The 9,705-nt window shown below is 42.9% G+C and overlaps 1 protein-coding gene across 4 annotated transcripts in view; it reads left to right on the plus strand.

The window, feature by feature from the left end:
- Positions 1-1,780: 1,780 nt before the first annotated feature.
- Positions 1,781-9,705, plus strand: part of PUM2 (pumilio RNA-binding family member 2) — a 90,485-nt gene continuing 82,560 nt past the window's right edge. For 3 of the 4 annotated variants that reach the window (XM_012653091.1, XM_012653093.1, XM_012653094.1), the window contains exon 1: positions 1,781-2,033. The gene's annotated coding sequence lies outside the window, so the exon portion shown is untranslated. The remainder of the gene's footprint in view (positions 2,034-9,705) is intronic. The other variant, XM_012653092.1, reaches the window with a different exon arrangement.

Here is a 9,705-nt window from a genome sequence, read left to right on the forward strand (position 1 = left end):
AACACTGAACAGAACACACTTGGGAAATGCCATTGTGGGTGATGGGGAGCAACGGGATGGTTGAAGCAGAGACCTGTGTGCCAGGAATTGGATTTGCATTTTAGATGGCAGTGAGCAGAACTGATGAGGAGTGAGACTGGAGATAGGAAGGTTGATTAAGAGCCAATGACAGAAATCCAGACCTTGGAAACAAGGCTGGTGTTAGTGACGAGGCAGAGGAAGAGACTGTCTCCACAAATACTTAGGAAGTGAAAATCTGCAAGGCTTGGTAAGTTATCTAGGCCGGGAGTAGCATTTCCCAAGTGTGCCCTGTTCAGTGTTAACAGATGTTCCTTTAAGAAATGTCCCATGATCAGGTAAGAATGGGAGACACTGAAGGTAGACATTTTGCCTGCCTTCATTGAGCGGTTAACAACAGAGGAGTCTTTATATAGTTACTTAGTCCGAGTGAAAATAGATAAACCCATCAGAGGCCCTTCCTCAGAATATGGAATTGGGACTAAGAGACCCCAGTCGCCCCCTGGGACGTCTTTGGGGAATGAATAGGTGGTGGCACTGCCATCTGTGAAGACAGCGCAGGAATGGGGGTTGGGGGATGGATGTGTCTTCGGTTTTTAACATGCTTAGCAACAGAAATAACATTCAAGTGGAAATAATCTAGATGCCTGAAACTTGAGCCTGTGGTAATAAAGGCTTGAGATGGACTTCGATGTCAAACCGTTTTTTGGTAATAATTAAAAACCGGAGAGCTCATGCGTTCAGCAGGCACTGGGGGACATAGTGGAACAAAACACACATGGTCCCTGCCTTCGTGGAGCTTACGGTTGCCTAGGGAAGACATACATTAAGCAAATTACAAGGCCCTGAATGTTTACGAAGGGCCGAATGTCAGGAGAGCCAGGCGCCGTGCAAACCATCAAGAACAAGTCGGACACCGTGCCCGTGCTGTCCCACATTACAGTTGTGTGGCAGGGAGCGAGTTGGGTCAGACTCCAGGAACTACTTCTTTGCAGAGATGCCGGGCCAGGCGAGCGGCTGCGCCTGGGATGGGCCGGTTTGGAGTCTCCAACTAGCTTGTAAACTGCGCAGGAGACAGCGCTCAGCCCGTGAGAAAAAACAGCCACGAGTGAGAACCGCTGGTCGTTGGAGACCGATGTGAATTTCCTTTGTGTTCGCCACGCCAAGCGGTGGGGCCCACAACGAGCTCAGAGTCGGCTCTGTGGGCCCAGGGAGCTTCAACCACCAGGAGAGTGATGGTCTACGTGCGGGGAGCAACTTTCCTCCCCCAAACCCATCTCCATCGCCTTGTGGGCGGAGGTAAAGGGTGAAAGCAAAAGGCCTGAATATGTCCGGGTCCTGTGGATGTCAGCACCCCGGAAGCGAAGTGCCAAGAGGACCCCGCGGTGGCGGCACCGACACCCGCACGGGCAGCTGGGGGAGAACAATGAGCTACTAGGAGGAAGCCGGGGGACAGCGAATTCGGAAGTCGAGGCCCCACGCGGGCAGACAGCTGAACGCAGCGTTCGGTAACACCACGCCTGCGGCGTCCGAGCCGGGCGCGCGCTCCCGCGGGGAGCCGTAACCAAGCCCAGGAGGGCGAGGGAGGGCGCGCCGGAGGGACGGCCGAACATGCGAGAGCGCAAAGAGCGTGCGCATGCGCACAGCCTCCGCCGGCCCACGCCCGGAGCGCGGGAGAAGCGACGCAAACCACTGAGAAGAGTCGCGCCTCGGTGAGTGCTCCCCCTCCCCTTTCTCCCGGAGTGCTTTGCGCGCGCCCGGTGGGCGGGGGGAGGGGAGGTGGCGGTGGCAGCCATGTTGTTGTGAGTCTCTGTGTCTCACCCTCGGTACTTCGGTGGTTCGGAGGAGGAGGGGGAGGAGAAGGAGGAGGTGGGGTGGGGGGGGAGGGAGGTAGGTGGAGAAAGAAGACATTGCCGCCACCGAAGGCGGAGGAGGGGGAGGACGGCCACGAGCGACGCCGTCGTGTGCCCAACGGTCGGTGTCCCCGGCTGAGGCAGCGCGGCCGCAGCAGCCCCGTAAGTCAGTCCGCGCTCGCTCCTTTCCTTGTGCTTCGGCGCTGCAGAGGCTGTCTCCCTGGGCTTTGTGTGGCGGCCTCGGCTGGAGCAGACCGTCGGCGGGAGGCCGGCCGGGCCTGCGGCGTGCCCGGGCGAGCTGCGGCCTGGGGCCCGCTCGCACAATGCAGGGGGAGGGGTGCCGGAAGGGGGTGTGCGCCGGGCGGGGGAGGGGGCGCCGCGCTCTCTTTTTCCCGCTTCCTTTCTCCCCCGAGCCCCCGCCTCGGGGGCCTGGGGCACCGACCGGCTTCGCCCTCCGTTTCGGCGCTCTTGGGGCTAGAGACCGAGCTGTGCGCCTGCTCCAGCTCTTGGGTTCGGAAAGTGGGGGAGAGGCCGGGTGAATCCAGAGAAGCGTGCGAGTTGGAAGTGGGTGAAGAGGAAGGAGTGGGTTTATGAAAACGAATGTGGGGATTCTCCAAGGCCCGAGTGTGTCCACGAAAAGCTAGTGGTAGACAGATGTGGGTATGAAAGAAACAGTGACTTGGGTTCGACTTGTTTAGGTGCCATTGGTAAGGAATGTTGTGTTTTGTTATAGGACTAGATTTCAGTAGTCAAAGAAGTACGTGAATTAAAACCAAGGACAAGATGAGCGGCTTCTAGTATTTTAGCAATAGTTTTGTATCTGAACTGGGTCAAATTTGGGAGAAATAAATTTTTTAAGGTTTTATGCCCAAACATGTGTGTAAAAGTTGGTGCTACTTCTGAGCACATAGCTAGAGAAAATGCACTTTTCTTAGCTTTTAATTTTAACACGTATTTAAACTTTTGGGGAAAGGAATGTGTTGCCGGCATATTAGATGCAGTAAGACATCATGTCAGGACTTAGTACTTTGAGATTTTTTACTTGTTAAGAAAACTGGTGACAGATTGTTTTGGTCAAGGTTTTTAGGAAAGGCTTTAGAAAAATACTCTTAAACGCTGCAGAGAAATGTAATGTATCTGTGAAGGGATTGTATGTCAGGAAAACAGTTTTAATAAAGGAAGTTACCTGAGGATTTTAAAAGCTTGTTTAATGCTTAGATTCGTGTTTAATATGTGACTCTTCACCATGTGATCTAGAGTATTGGAGGATGAGTTAAGGAATTCTGACTAGGAGTACTGTTAAAAATACAAGGATGAATATTTTTAATTGGTCGTTTCTGTTCTTGGTCTTTTTTTTTTTTTTTTTTTTTTGAGACTCGCTTTGTTGCCCGGGCTAGAGTGCCGTGGCGTCATCCTAGCTCGCAGCAACCTCAAACTCCTGGGCTCAAGCGATCCTCCTGCCTCAGCCTCCCGAGTAGCTGGGACTACAGGCATGCGCCACCATGCCCGGCTAATTTTTTCTATTTTAAGTAGAGACGGGGGGGGGCGGTGGGGTGGTCTCGCTCTTGCCCAGGCTGGTCTCGAACTCCTGAGCTCAAGCAATCCGCCCGCCTCGGCCTCCCAGAGTGCTAGGATTACAGGCGTGAGCCACCACGCCCGGCCTGCTCTTAGTCTTTTAATATCCTTTTAAAAAATTATGTACTTCAAGTGTTATAGCTCTTTTACAATTTGTCTAGCAGGTTTTCCGGTCCTTACCAGAAGACCCCAAAAAAATAAAAAATAGAAAAAAATAAAAAATTATGTCCTTCTTGTGCACAATCATAAATAAATGATGGCATTTCCCTTGTTGCAAGAATGTCTTTAAAATTCCAATTTTTGCTGGAATTGCATTGTGTAGAATTGTCTCGATGTCCTTGAGGGCAGTTCTGTATGCAGAAAAGGTTTACACTAATTATAAAGATTAAAGTTAATTTCAGAAACCTGGCTTTTAAGTTCAGGTTATTTTTCGAAGTTCAGTTTTCTTATTCTCCGCACAAGTCTATTTTATCTTCGAGTTAGACTTGGCATCAGCAAATGTAAGCATCTTCAAACAATTTAAGTAAACCGTTTAATTTTAATATATGGTTTTCTTTGCTTGTTTGAGTCCAGTTGTTAGGTTTTTCAGTATTTCAACTTTTTAAAAAAGCCTAAATTACTGACATTTAAATTGCTCTTATAAAGCTGTCACTTTACTACGCCAGATTTTCTTAGGCATTACAAGTGATGTATATAAAATACCAAATACAGATTTAACAGCCTCTTGTTTAACACAGTTACTAATACTTGAATTTTGTTTTTCTTAAGCCACCCATACTTGTTTATAAATCTTCTGGTGTTGAAAGATAATTTGTCTTCCTGAGTAGGTACTTAATCCTAGTTAACATAAGTAACTATGCTCAGATTTGGGCTAGGTGTGACATCCAGAGCCAATTTTCTCAGTAACCAAGCTGCCTCCTTTTTATGGACATTGACAGGGTTTTCATAATATTAAGTGGAGGTTAGATCTTGTCTCCTGAACTGAAGTTCTACATACTTTCTAATTTAAAGACCTTGCTGGGTTTGTAAGACATGAAAATATTCTGTATATTTTCACCCTAAAGTTTATGGGCGTTTAAAATATGTGAGTATTTGAATCTCACGTGGCTTTGTCTGACTTGCATTCACAGCTTGAGGCCATTTTACTAACAGGTGTGAGAAAGATAAAAACTGCACAGATAGCTGGGTAAATTGGTTTGTGACATTAAATAGATTTCTTGCTGTTTTTAAGAATGCTTTAAAATATAGTCTGACTTGCTCCCATTGTCCTACCTCCTCATTCTTTGTTAAGAGGGAACTTGTCAAATATAGCTCAGCCCCTTCCTCTCTTTCTCTCTGGGAGTTTTCTCTCTGCAGAAAGCACTTAATTTGTTCTATTTCTTCATGAGACAGCCCTTTTCTAGAGCAGGGCAGAAGTTGTCCAGTGCTACCTGTGACTGGGTTAGGATAATTATGGGGTATGGTGTTGGGAAGCCGCTTGGCCTAGATCTAAATTATATCTTGAGTGTACCTTTATCAGTAGTAAAGGAGATATGTGGATTACTATTAGTCTAACTCACGTCTCAGTTCTGAATTTTGGTGTGGTGGAAAAAGGTTTCCTCAAACTCTATCATTTAGAAGCTAACATTTTAACTTTTATGTTTGGCAGTATAAACAGAAGACAATTTTCGTTTAAAATTTATTGCTTCTGTAGTTGAAAAAGTGAACTTACAGAGAAATATTTTCAAGCTTTTCCAGTGAATGAAACGCTATAGAATTATTATATAGGTAGATATAGGATAACTGCTTTTTCTTCTCAGAGTTCCGGGTAGCAGTATGTTTAGAGACAAGTTAATGTTTTTTCATAGTGACTTTTTCTTTCAGTAACTCAAAAGATCCATCTTTGTAAATAAAAAATTAAGACTTGCCTAATTAAACATAAATATCACCTTCTAAAGGGTTGTTTTAATTTTTAATGAAATTAGAATTTTTTCTTCTTAGTATTCTTACGATTCTCTTGTGAAGGGATAAAACATTTTAGAGCAGAGTGCTGGGAAACATCCATATGTGCACACCTCATGTGCTTATCACTGTAGCTGCCAAGTACAAAAAAGAGGAAGTAGCATGAAATGTCAAAGGAGAAGGGAGAAAATGGGGTAGTTGAAGTGTCAGAATGTTAGGTTGACTGCAAATGGGCAAGGGAAAAAAGGTGGTAATCACCTACTTGGAACAAAATATATATTTGGACCACAGTGATCCCTTCCCCCCAAATGTGTTTTCTGGAGGAGATTTGGTTCACTTCGCTATGAAATGACACTACAAAACCACCTAGTCAACACTGCTTAGGAGGGCATAACCTGCAATTGCCTGCCAACATATCTACAGTACGGTGGTGGGGAGGGGGAAGTGGGGAAGGATTATTTACATTTTTTTTAGTCCTGAAAAAGACACCAATAAGCATGTATGGCATCTGGTTTGAGGATAGTTCTTTTTGATTTCTGTTGTAGTACACATGTCAAGGGTAGCAAGTTCTAGATCTCAAAGTGGTGATCCCTGATTTTAGACACTATTTCTGAAAGACTTATTAAAGGGCTCAATGGGAGAAAGTCTTTTTTTTCCCCCTTCCCTCCCTCCTCCCTAAGTTGGGAAAATGTCTTAACTAAGATGCAATTGATCTTATTCATTCAGACACCAAAGAAGGTAAATGAGTGGTAGAGGCAGGGTGACCATTAAGTATAGATCTTTATTAGGCAGTCAAATAAGGCAAATTTTAGATATAGTAAAATATGGATTGTATCGTATTATTTTGTTAAATACCAAAAACATATACGTATAGGAGTTACTTGAATCTTCCATTTTGATGACCAGGTCAGTTTTTGAACTAGTTTATTAAGAACATGTTGATAGTGTTTTATCAGTACTTTTAGTGTTTTCTGTGTTGAAACTTAAATCTTTAAAACCAATTCAGCATAAACGGGATTAAGTTTTGAAGTTAAGAGAGACTCCAGGTTTTGTCTACAGTTTTTTGTTTTGTTTGTTTGGGACAGTCTTGGTGTGTTGCTTGGGCTCCAGTGCCGTGGCATCAGCCTAGCCCACAACCTCCTCAAACTTTTGGACTCAAGTGTTCCTCCCGCCTCGGCACTCCCAGAGTGCTAGGATTACAGGCGTAAGCCACCATGCCCAGCCTTAGTGCCTTCATTTAATTTCTAAATTATGTGGGTCCTATACTAGCAAAAATAGGAGTACTCTAGGCTCTTGGTAAAAATAAATGGTTTGTCAGTTCTTACCAGAATTCTGGTTGAGAAAATAGTCAGGGAGTATGGACATTTAGCCCATTTGTAGTCTGAATATTCTAAGTTGTATCTTTTCATTAAGCTAGACTACCAGAAACCTGCACACATTTGAGGTTGCAGGCCTGTTGTGTGCCAGACTGTCCGTAGATGTTGGTGATACATGGTCCTTGTTCTTGAATTTATTATAAAGTAGAGAGAGTATTAAATTGATGATTACAGTGCAGTACACTACTGCCACCGATGTGGTGTTACAAGAGTGCTGTCAACACAGGTAGGTAGAGACTGCAGGGACAGGAAAAGCTTTCCACAAGAGACAAAGCTGAGTCTTAAAAGATTTACAGAAGTTAAATTAGTCAAGAGATGGGTGAAATGGCATTCAGCCAGAGGAGTTGATATCTGTAGTGACCCTGATGGGAGAGAATGGCAGAGATTAAAGTGCAAGCGTAAATTTCATGCTACTCAGGAGGCTGAGATGGGAGGATCACTTGAGCCTGGGAGTTGGAGGCTGCAGTGAGCTATTATGGCACCACTGCACTCGCCTGGGCGACACAGTGAGACTTGGTCTCAAAAAAAAAAAAAATTTAGATATACAAACTGGGTTTTACTTTTTTTTTTTTTTAAATAGCAACAGGGTCTCACTCTGTCACCCAGGCTAGAGCACCATGGTGCCATCATAGCTCACCGCAACATCGAGCTCCTGGGCACAAGTGATCCTCCCATCTCGACTACCCGAGTAACTGGGACTATCTTGGCATGTGCCAACATGCCTGGCTAAATTTTATTTTTGTAGAGGTAGGGTCTCTGAACTCCTGGCCTCAAGCCATCCTCCTGCCTCGGCTTCCCAAAGTGCCTGTGATTATAGTCATGAGGCACTGCGCCTGTCAGGTTTTGCTTTTTTAAAACCGGAAGAGTCATGAAGGTATGGCTGAAGACATTTACTATAGGAGGTATTGAGTGTACATGTAAATTTTTTATTTTGACTCTGAAACTTTCGGAAGCTTACAGATAAGACTAAAATGAGGATATTCTTTTAGGTGATGCTTATTTTATCGAAAAGGTGTTTTTCTGTAATTTCTTTACAAGCCATGATACACAGTCTGTTTATAGGTCTATGTATTAGGAAAAATCTAGTCTTGTTCACACATTATCATAAACATACATATTCTTTTGAGATAAGCTATAGAAATCACTTATTTTTAGTGCTTAGGTGTGGCGTATCAGCTAATTCATTCATTAAATGTCTGAGTCTTTCCATATATAAGGCCATTGATTTCAAAGTTAATATGACTATAAGAACTATATAAATGTGTTTAGTGATTTTATCATGTATATATATTAAATATTTTAAAAAATACAAGTAGCACATGAGAAGTATTCTAGGAGTAAAGAACTATAAAATTAAAAATGATGTGTATCCTTTTACCAGATATAACCACTATTAACGGTTAAATGTAACTATGATTATTTCTTATGTAGCCACATATATATGCACTTGTGTCCTATTTTTACAAAACTGGGTTGATAGAAACATGGACTGGTTTTCACTTTCCCTTTTCACTTAATATTCTGGAATATTTTTATAGTTTTCTCCCCTCCCTACTACAGTGTCCTTGGTATTCTGTCTTTTGGCTTTTCTCATAACTAATGAACACTGGCGTAAACAGAACAGTTGACAAAGTTGTGTTAAAATTTTTCATTCCTAATTTTGATTTAGAGAAGTTTTAAAGTCTGATGGGTAAACTCTGTTATTAATACTGAAAAATACCAATCAAATGCCGTGAGAATTAAGAGAAAGATTGTTTGGTGTGGGTTTTATGGAGAGAGAGGCATTTGAGCTAAACTTTGTGGGGCTTGTGGAATTTGACAGTGAAGACATAAATGGTAAAGAACTGTCTGGGGGCTGTTATATAGTGTAAACAAAAGGAAGATAGGAGAGGGCCAGGCATCATGGCTCAAACCTATAATCCCAGCACTTTAGAAGGCCAAGGAGGGAGGATTGCTTGAGGCCAGGAGTTCAAGACCAGCCTGGGCAACACAACAAGATCTGGTTTCTGCTAAAAAGAAAAAAAAGAAGAAGAAGAAAAAGAAAAATTAACTGGGCGTGGTGCCGTGCACTCGTAGTTCCAACTATTTGGGATTACTTGAGCCCAGAAATTTTCAGCTACAGTGAGCTATGATTGTGCCATTGCACTCCAGCCTGGGCGACAGAGCAACACTCTGTCTCAAAAAAAAAAAAATATAGGAAAGAGCTTTTAGAGAGTTGTATAATTAACATATTAGTTGAGTGATGGCTTATGCTTGCTTGCTGTGAGAAAAAGCATGGGGTCTTGATAGTATTGAGTTCTCTGCCATTTTAGTAGCTTTGTTTATTAGAGTAGGGAAGTTGACCACAATGCCCTTAATTTGTGAAGTAGGAGTATAGTACCTACTTTGCAGGATTGTTGTGAGAATTAGATACAATGTACCTAATATATAATATCTCTGGTATAAAAATGGGTGTTCAATAAATTCTGTTATTCTCTTTGGGGTAAGGTTGTCTGGTTAAAAATTAGTCCAAAAATTTTTTTGCTTATGTGGAAATTAGTTTTTAGGAAAATTTTTCATAACACTAGTCAAAAGTATGATTGAGGAAGTAATAAGACAAATTAAGTTCATATAATGACTTGGACCCTAAGTAAGTTAACCTTGAGGAAAGGAGCCACCTTTAAAAGCTACGGCTTATAAATGTTTTGTTTAAAAAAAAAATTTTTTCTTCCAAATCATGTACCTATCTCCTTCACGATGCAGCTTAAATACCATCTGCTTCATGTGGCTTTCTGTTTTGTTTGCAGTAGGTACAGTTAGTGCTCAATGATGATGTTCATTAAAAACAGTCCAAGGAGGATGACTACCAAAGAAAAAGTCATAAGCAGCTTAAGTCAAGTCTTTCTGTGTATTGTCTTACATGTAGGTGACTCAACCAGGTTTTTTTTTTTTTTTTTTTTTTT

Source organism: Propithecus coquereli, unplaced genomic scaffold (assembly GCF_000956105.1).
Source record: "Propithecus coquereli isolate 6110/MARCELLA unplaced genomic scaffold, Pcoq_1.0 Scaffold41, whole genome shotgun sequence".
In the NCBI taxonomy this organism is placed as follows: Eukaryota; Metazoa; Chordata; class Mammalia; order Primates; family Indriidae; genus Propithecus; species Propithecus coquereli.